The sequence below is a fragment of the Leptonychotes weddellii genome, unplaced genomic scaffold (assembly GCF_054177405.1).
Source record: "Leptonychotes weddellii isolate Sample4059 unplaced genomic scaffold, ASM5417740v2 HiC_scaffold_4879, whole genome shotgun sequence".
In the NCBI taxonomy this organism is placed as follows: Eukaryota; Metazoa; Chordata; class Mammalia; order Carnivora; family Phocidae; genus Leptonychotes; species Leptonychotes weddellii.
In genome coordinates, this window is record NW_028016046.1 from 1,657 (window position 1) to 11,387 (window position 9,731).

The following is a 9,731-nucleotide window of genomic DNA, read 5'->3' on the forward strand; positions in this document are numbered from 1 at the left end:
GACCTTGGTGCAGAGGCTAGACCTTCACATTGCAGGCGGAGTGGAGGATTCACATCATGGGGGGCTTGCTCTCAGGTGGTTACCGTGAGTATCTCCATTCTAATAGGAAGGGCCTGTGCAGGTGAAGAAACTCAGCTCAGGAGTGACTGGCCTATCGATCCAGCACCTGCTCTGGCCTTGGCCCTGTGACATGCTGAGCTCCAGCTCTAGGACAGAACAACCTAGATGACTGACCAAACAACTTTGTCATCCTTCAGTGACCTCAGCTAAGTAATTTCCTGGCCCCTTCATTGTTATAAAGAAATAATGGTGAGGTTTGGGGAGCAGAAAATCAAGCCCATGACACATTTCATCACCATGCTCCTCGCCTTGACCATTAAATATTTCCTAGAGTTGCTCACCTGGTAACTAAGTTGTTCACAGCTTGTCTTCTTTCCTTTATGGGATTTGTAACAAGGTCAGCCCTGGCCATCCCAAAGACCCCGAGGAGGGCTGTTTATGTCATTTTGGAAAAGGAGGCTCGTTTCCCAGGCATGCTTTCTGGTCTGGATGCTGACCGTGCAATCTCTCAGGCCCTCCTAAGCATTCTGCTTAAACAAACATTATTTATGTTCAGCAGGAGAACCATTCCCCACTGTCTGCTTTCTCTTCACTCACATAAAACTGCACATTTAATTTCTGTTTACACATATATAAACCATATCTTTAGGAGCAGCCTGGGAAATCCTTGGTTGAAGATGGATTTTGCCTTTGGAAGACACAGAGGTGAGTGACATCTGTGTATTGTGTTATCACAAGCGTGACACATGGGGTTGATTGGGACCAGGTGCTTCACAGAACCCATCTGAGTGAAGTTGTAAACCTCTAGTTGACAGGCAAGGTGACAGCCCAGTCTGGCGAGCAAAAGCTTGAGTACCGTCTCTGCCTTCCTGGTTAGAGGCAGCAACCACCAGTGGAAAACCTTGGGGTGCTATGAATAAGAAGCTGAGGTTCAGCCAAAGATAACAGTCTCTGATCAGGTCATCCAAATTTGACCTCTAAAAGCATCTCCCAGTGGACAGCACGGGTGTGCGGGGACAGACGATAATTTGGGATTTATCTTGGTCTTACAGAATGGGTAGATTCATTGAGCATTCAACTCTGTACTGATGAAAGCTTGTGTTCACACCAGGACTTTCCTCCTTGGCAGTGTGTGACACCAGTAGACAACCTTCCCTTATTTAACTCACAGTCAAGTGTATTCGGAGTCTGAATCCTGAAATCTTTTAAGTCGTGGCTGGCTCACTGAACAAAATGAGGGACAGAGAGAGACCAAACCAAGGGGATGTCACCTTATTTTGTTTCCTAATTTATCCTGCCTTGGGTAATTCACCCAACAGGTCAGCTTTCGTTGGGTTATTTCCAAGAGCTTCATCCTCCTCTTCACCTCACAATTCCCTTACCCTTTGTGGATGAATTTACCTGTTTTGGGGAGGCCCACAAATAGATTATTGAGCTCTAACTTGTCTCACTTTACCTGAGAAGCATTAGTAAAATTGGATTGTTTTCTTTGGATTTATTGGCAGGAGGAGGTGAGGTGAGAAAGTCTACCACTCGGTAAGTGAGATAGCCTTAATTTTAGCTCCTACATTACACGTATGTTTGCTCTTGAATGAACATTTCTTTGTTATTTTTAGTAAATCAAAGGAGATGGCAGCTACTTGTACATCTGGGTATTTTGAATTGAAACTAGACTGTACCTTGTGAATACAGGACAACATCTGTTCTGGGAAGTGTTTCTGAAAGCGTGTGAATATTTTGATGAGTCTTTGAGTTGGTTACCTGGGCTGTTCTGTTATTTTCCAAAATATAGATTTTGGTTCACTAAGGCCACTCTTATGGATGCTATTGTGTAGTATTGAACTGTGCTGGAATGACTGATGTCCTTCCTAGTCAAAAATGAAAACACGGGGATAGTCTTTCAAAGCTGACGATGGGAATATGAAAGGGCACAAGTGTTGTCAAGCTCTGCCCCTCACCCCCCTTCTTCAAGGTAGCTTGGATGGTAAGAGTGGTTAACATCCAGTGCATGCTTCAGTGATGTGCCAGGCGATCACAGATTTCCTCACTGTGAATTAACTAGTGTTCTCACAAAAACCCTATCCTGTGAAGTATCCTCTTTTTAAAGGTGAGGAAACTGAGGCATGGATGAGCTTTGGTGATTATTGATCATTCTGGTCTGGATGAGCCCCAGATTTCCTGGGCTCACCTTGTCAAAGGCCTGGAAACTTCAGAGGCTAAGCAGGGGAGTCTGGTATGAAGAGTTCCAATGCTGGGACTGGCCTATGGTTAAGATTCCAGACTTTTACACTGTGTTTGGTGGCATCCTTCTAGGAATCTCTCTTTTCTCCCTGCTGAGCTCTGTGATTGTGGCTGGAAAATTTTCCATATGCTCTGTTAGAGCCCTTCCCACCATTTGAAACTTCCTGGGTTTTTGCATCTGGCATCTCTGACTCATTCTGGCCCCCGCCCCTCCCCCCCCATCCTCCCCTGAGGTCTCTGTAGGATATTATTTGGTTGCTGGTATGTGAGTATTTATAGTTCTAGCATTGGCTTTTTCTTTAAAGCAAAACCTAAAACTCCTTAGAAAATAATTGGAACTTCAGGAAGAGCTTTCTGGCTTATTTTTACACTGCTTAATAGACTGTGATGTGCTCGCGAGTTGCTGGAAGACAGACTGGAGTTGGGCTTTGAGGCTGGGGGTCCTCTCAGGTGCCTCCTACCAAGGTCTTTGTGTGGACATCCTCTGGGTCTGGGGACCTGCCGCCCTTCCACTGGAGCCAGTTGATTAAAAAAAAACAACTCCACAATATGCTTTTTTTCTGCACTTCCTACCGTAGCCTTATTTCTATTAAAATGCTTTAAAAAACCAGGAGCTTGGGTCCCTGGAATGCCATCAGAATTGATTGTAGGGGATGAGAAAGTGACAACTCCAGTAAAATGTCCCTTTGTCCTCAAGCAGTAGGGAAGAATGGTGCCCATGAAGGTGGCCAGGCGTGGCCCGCTCCTACGCATGGGAACTGGAGCCGGCAGAGTGGGTGAAAAAAAGGCTCTGGCTAAAAAGCTAGGCTTCTAGGAGTTTGATCCCTGTTCCACAGGCTGGTTGACCCTGGGCTTCTCTGGGCCTCTGTCTACCCATATCCAAATGGTGATAATCCTAGGCCTCATGTGAAGATGACATGTAGTAATGATCTATAAATGTGAGCTCCTACTAATGGTGTTCATCCAAAATTTCAGCTCACACCTACTTTATATTGTGCACGCCCCTGTTGGCAGGGAGCCCGGCCTGGAGGGAGGGTACCTCTGCACCCAAGTCTGCATCTGCCCCCAGAGATGCCAAGTCTTCTTTCTGAAGGTCCTGTGGCTCCCATCTTCCCACCACGCAGGGCCGTAAATGAGATGATTGTCAAGGGCAGTCCTAAGCCTGAATATGAGCACCACAGACATAGCTCCTTTAGGGTTGACTTACAGAGCTGGCCCTTCAGGCACGGGCCCCCAGCTTCCCAGGCAGAGCCGAAAAGTGCAATTCTTCCATGTCAGCTGAGCACACGTGAGTGGCTGGGAACCACCCTCACCCCCTTGAGCAGAACAAGACGGGAGGGCTGGGCTTAATAGAGACTCGGACGACCAGATTTAAATAAATAAGCTGTATTATCTGTACAAAAAATATAAATACAGTTTTGTGTTTTAGAGGAGGAAGTGCCTCCTTCCACATTATTTAGCCGCTCTAATCATCTTGTGCTGCTGTTGAGTCACGATTCACAGAACAAACAGTAAATGTACATTCATCTCATGCAAGGAGCATGCTACCTCTTACCCCAAACCTAGGTTCTCCAGGCTCGCTCTGAAACCCACTCCAACTGCTGCAGCCTGACACGAGGCAGAGCGGGAGGACACCTGCTATTTAGGAAACATAAATATTGGCCACTGGTTTTCCATAGCTACTGAACTAGAAATAACCAACTGCATTAGTTTGTAGTACGGAATCGGTCTTCATTCCATGCATAACTACTGCCTCTTACTGCCCTGTCATCCCATGTTAGATTTACAACATATTCTGTACACAGTGAGTTACAGTTACAGGATCTGGAGTTAAACATCAGGTTCTATTAAAAATAGGAACAATACAATAATTACCACTGAGTAATTACAGGAACACAACCGCAGGAAGTTAATCAAAAGTCCCCCAAACACTTTGTTTTCCGGATGACAATGTACAATTATTAATATTGCACTTTTTTACACAAGAAATCCTAATAAATATTCACAAAAGATATACAGACATAGAAAACATTCTCTTTTATTTTAAATAAACATGACACTGATTTTTAGTAATGTGATTTCTTAGAGCCTATTGTGGTGAGGAAGAAAGAGACCCACCTTAATTGTTCATAGCTCCCCTGGGGGGCACACAGCTTAATAGTGTCTCCCCCTCCCCATTTCTGACTTCCAGGCACCCGGGTATCAGGGGTGGCCCTGGGGCTGAGTGGCATTTTGTGAGTTCATGTGTGGGAGGTGGGGGGCAGTTGATCCAAGGGGTGAGTGACAGTGGCCAACAGGGGGAGGTGGCCAAAGCCACTCACCCAAAGCCCCTCTGCTGAAAGAGCAATTTGCCAAATAGTCCCAGAATTTCAGGTTTGCCACTAGACTGGGCCACGGCCATTTTACTGTAGCTGACGGGCACTTCTGGAAGGGTGTGTGCTGCCTTGCTCACCGAATTCCTAAAATGGGTGGTATTCATTCTGGTAAGGTTCGTAGTATTTCATTGTGTGTGGGGAAGAGGTTGAAAAGCCTTTGAGGACCCTCTTGCAAGCTGTCGTTACCCTACGGCTTCGCCACCGCACCCCGCTACCCGCCCCAAGCTGCTGTGTGAACAGGAGGGCAGCTCTCGTGCTCCTGGAATGGCCCGCACAAGCCGGCTGTCCGGCCCCTTGTCCTGGCCAGCTCCGGAAGTGGCTCCTATGACCTGATGGATCCTCTCTGGCACACTGACCCCAATCCCTGGCCCTTAAGTGGAGCAGCATCGGCCATCGAGGCAGAAGACTCAGGCTATTGACGCTCCAAATGCCCCTGGTCCCCATCAGCAGTTAATCCTGGGTTGGGGTGGGGGTGGTGCGGAACTCGTGACTTAGGGAGAGATGCCAGGGGTGGCCTGACTGCGTAACCAGACCCCGATGTCTCACTAGCTTTGCTAGGGGTGTCCAGGCAGAACGTTCACTGAGACGGCACGGGGAAAGCAGACTCCACCCCCCCCACCCCAAGGGGAGGGTCTGTCTTCTACCTCGCAGCATGGGCCCCCAGGGCCTGTGCCCTCTAGGAGGGCGGCAGAATTTGGAGTGTCCCTTCCCGGAGCCTCGGGCCTGCTCACTCTTCATCTACCTGGCTTCCCCGCTGAGGGCCGTGCACAGGCTTCTTTTTGCTTCCGTACCCTTCCCCCCCACTTTGTAGAAGTTCTGCCGCAAGTGTGCTGTAGGCCCACCTGGATGGTCTCCCCCCGACTGCTCTGTATGGGTGCTTTGAGTTCTCACGGCTGCGCACCGGAAGCGCACGGTTGTGGCCTGGGTTCTGCCTCACGATGGTGTCCTCCCCTCAGGCGGAGGCAGGGGGGGGACACAAAGCAGCAGGACACTCCTGGGTCGACAGCGTGCTGCCAGGGAAGACACAGCTGGTTGTCCGAAGTCTGCATCAAGGCTTTCCAAACGCTGTCACCCTACCCGCCTGTCTCTCGTCCGCTCTTGGCCCTGACTCCCTGCTGTCCCCAGGAGCTGTGCTGGCCTCTTGCTTGGTCTGTCTGGGACCCGGGTTGGGGAAGGCATCTGCTCTGCAACCTCCTTTAGACCCCTTTCCTTGTCTTTCCCCAACATCCTGTCCTCCAGCTAACTGAGAGAGAGGACATGCTGAGGCCCTCACATCTGGGGTGGGGGGAGGAGGTCGGACGAGGGCGTGTGTGGTGGGGGCAGGTAGAGGGCAATAAATAAATAAACCAAGAAAGCTTAAGTTCTGTCCAAGGTGGTGGCGTGAGTCCTCTGTGCGGCCAGGGTGGAGTTCCTCCCTGGGCCCCGTCTTCACGCTTTGCCACAAGTCCCACAGCAGCGAGATTTGAACTGGCTGAGTTGGCAGAGTTTCAGCTGTTTCACCTTCTCGCAGTACCTGGTGGTATCTCTGCACTCCACTGGGAAAGGGGACAGAAGAGAGATGTGAAACAGAGCCCAAGGGCTGTGGCCACGGGGTGCTTGCTGGGGTCTGCCTTGGGCATTGGCTCTCGGGCTGGAGGGGCCACTGCTGTCCAGCGCCTGGGGGCTGGTCTCACTCTGGTGGAACTCTGCCCCGTGCCTCCCAGGCTGCCCCCGGGGTTCCAGTGGCTGGCCGGATGATGGGGCCCCCTCTGTTTTCTTACCCTGTGCACCTCAGCCTCTCCTCCTTCCCCTGACCGGGCCTGACCTGAGCACTGTGGCGTGCTAGCTCAGCACTGGCAAGAACGAGAGGGTCCTTAAATATCGGTGCTGATTTGGGGGGTGGACGTCTATGATTAACACTGTAAGTCTGAACTACTTCGACTGAACTGATAGAACGGATGGCGGTGAGCTCTTGACACACAGAGGGGCCGGCACCACCCAGAGAACAGAGATCCTCTCTCCCCGGTGTATAAGCAAGGGGACGGTGTGCCCACAGGCATCTGCCTCCGCCTTAGCAATCCGATGCTCGATGCTCGGAGAGGCCCCATTTGGGGGGAAACTGCATGGCAACGTTTTAACATTTCTTATTCTTTGCCTCATACTTTGTCTTCGTCCCCCCTCCAGTTTGTTTTGGGTCCAGAGGAAGAAAAAATACCCGACCGGGATACAGATGCCAATGTCAGGCGGAGGAGGATCCAGACTCGAGGGAGGGGGGAGTGAAGGAGTATCAGATCTCGAGGGCATGGGCTCCTGCACAATTTCGGTGGGCACCCCCGGGGCGGCAGCTCCTTGTTCCATGAGAGGCAGAGCCATGATGAGTGCAGGGCCAGCTGGGCAGGAGGCGCTCGGCATGCTCGTCTCGTGTGGGCAGTACTTTCTGTCGAGTGGCCTGGCCCCCGGAGGCATTGTCTGGTTGTCCTCTCTGGGTCCCGGCCAAGCTACTGCAGGTGAGCTGGAGGCCGACCTCATTTAGCACCGGGCCAGCAGCACCTGGCTTTGCTCAGTGCCTCGGGGCACACTCAGCCATCCTTGGGGGCCTGGACGTGAGCATACACCTCCTTGCACACGTCTTGGCTCGCTTGCGGGCGCCCCTCTGAAAACACCCAACTCTGGCCCCAGCTCACCGTCCCTGGGAGACCTGATCCAGTGGCCTAGGCTCCGGTTCGGGCCCAGGGCCTGCCCTCTGCCCCCGCTGGCCTATGGGGACCTGGCAGAAGGCCCTTTGGGGTTGGAACGTACTGTTTTCACATGGTGTGATGTTGCAGCGCTGCCAGTTGGCGGGCCGGGGCCCCCAGGAGCACAGGTGTTCGGGCACGGCCTTGTTGGTGCGGGCGTGCACACACTCAACGCGCCGGGCCTGGAAGCCGTAGTTGCCGCAGGTCGCCGTGCACAGGCTCCACAGGCTGACCCTCCAGTGTACGCTGCAGGCTTCTGACCAGCAGTTCTGGGTGCTCACGGGCCTGCGGGAGGAGCGCGGCAGGGTTAGGGTCTGCTGCCGCGGGGCTGGGATCGGGGATCAGATGGAAAACCGCGCTGCCAGCCCGCGAAGGCCGGGCCACTCTTCAAGTCTCTTGTGCTACCAGAGGGGGGTTCTGATCTCTGTTCGTTAGGGAGTGGTTGTAGGATCTCAGAAGGCCGTCTGCTCTCACGGGGCCCCTGGGTGCTCAGCTCTGTAAGTCTGTATCACTGCGTGAGCCAAGAATGCGGTCTCTCCAGGATGGGGGCTGGTAGAGGCAGGGCCTGGGGCGGATGGTGAGCCCTCACCCCAAGGGGACATCCACAGGCCAGTAGGACCAGGAATGGGGACTGGATAGGAATGATAGGTTTAGACCCAGGGATCAGCGCCCTTATTTTAGTGTAACTTCTATTGGAGGGCCAACAAGGGTGAGGGGCTGCTGGAGTCCTTGAGGTCTGGTGGCCGCCACGTGGACCTCACATCCTGCCCACCTGGGGGCTGGTGCAGATCCCCTGCGGTATCAGGCCACCCTCAGAACAGTACCCTCTGTAATCTTTATCTCCAAAAGAGGAAAGCCCAGCCTGGCCCATTCAGTAAGTGCAAGGCCACCACGGGGCCATCTATCTCTAGGGAGAACAGGGGTCTGGGGAGAACGAGGTGAAAGGGAAGGGCATCTGACCACCAGGATTGTGGGATGTTGGAGGATAAACATCCGCTCAACACTGTCTTTCCGTGCTATTGACATAGGGCCTGGGGAAAGGAGGTCCACGGCTTTCTCTTACCTGGGAAGGGTGCTGCACTGCTCTGATGGTAAAGTGATGCCATCCCGTGTTTGGCAGAACACTTGTCTGTGTTGCACGGCTAGGTGAGGCCCGATGCAAGGCCCGTTGCACTGGGAAGCAGATAAAGGTGACATGTATAATGTTAGACAAGTTAAGGGGGGCGCTGCAATGCTCAGGCTGCATGGGACACAGAATCCTTCTGAGCATTTTGTCTGAGACCTTCCGATCATTCATCTTGCCCCTCCTTGCATCCACTAAAGGACATTCACTGGCACATTTTCTTTTCTTTGTGCCACGGCAGAATGGTTAGCTTTCCTGTGGTCTATCAGCATTCTGTTAGCAAACGGCTAATGGTCGTGTAGAGCCGGTCAGAGAATGTGCGCTCCCTCCCCAGATGAACTATATCAAAGGGTTCGTGGCAGAATGCACTAAGAATGTGGTGTGGTAAGCTTTAGAGCAGAAGACCTCTAAGTGCCCCTTCAGTCCACAGGGCAATTGGGTTTGTTGTTTTCTTGCTAAATTCATTCAAGTTAACAAGTCCATCATTTCTTTCCTTTCTTTGGCTTCAGTGTTTCCAGGTTAGACCCAGCGCGGCTGAACAGAAGTAGACTTAGGTATGTTTAGTTAGTCCCTGCTCAGATTCTCTTGCTAGGTGCCCATAGAGATGGTTAAGCCTCTCCCTGAGTTGTCAGAGCCAGACTATCACAGGAAATACCCTATCCCAACAACAGTGTCTGTGAGCCAGCAGGCACTTAGCCAGCATTTGCTACTTGAGTAGAGTAAGTGGACAGACATCCCTTAGAGGTCACTTTCGAAAAAAAGCTCTTGGGGGATCTTTGGATACCAAAGGTCCACAGGGGAGCTATTTTTTTATTTTTATTTTTTATTATGTTAATCACCATACATTACATTATTAGTTTTTGATGTAGTGTTCCATGATTCATTGTTTGTGCATAACACCCAGTGCTCCATGCAGAACGTGCCCTCTTTAATACCCATCACCAGGTTAACCCATCCTCCCACCCCCTCCCCTCTAGAACCCTTAGTTTGTTTTTCAGAGTCTATAGTCTCTCATGGTTCGTCTCCCCCTCCGATTCCCCCCCTTCATTCTTCCCCTCCTGCTATCTTCTTCTTCTTCTTTTTTTTTTTAACATAAAATGTATTAGTTTCAGAGGTACAGGTCTCTGATTCAACAGTTTTGCACAATTCACAGCGCTTACCATAGCACATACCCTCCTCAGTGTCTATCACCCAGCCACCCCATTCCTCCCACCCCCC

The 9,731-nt window shown here is 51.4% G+C and overlaps 1 long non-coding RNA gene across 1 annotated transcript; it reads right to left on the minus strand.

Moving 5' to 3' along the window:
- Positions 1-3,671: 3,671 nt before the first annotated feature.
- Positions 3,672-9,426, minus strand: LOC145719502 (uncharacterized). The gene is made up of 3 exons (XR_014142419.1): positions 8,454-9,426; positions 7,455-7,675; positions 3,672-6,211 (listed from the first exon to the last, which is right to left on the minus strand). It is a non-coding gene; the product is annotated as an uncharacterized LOC145719502 (long non-coding RNA).
- Between the last annotated feature and the right edge of the window lie 305 nt (positions 9,427-9,731).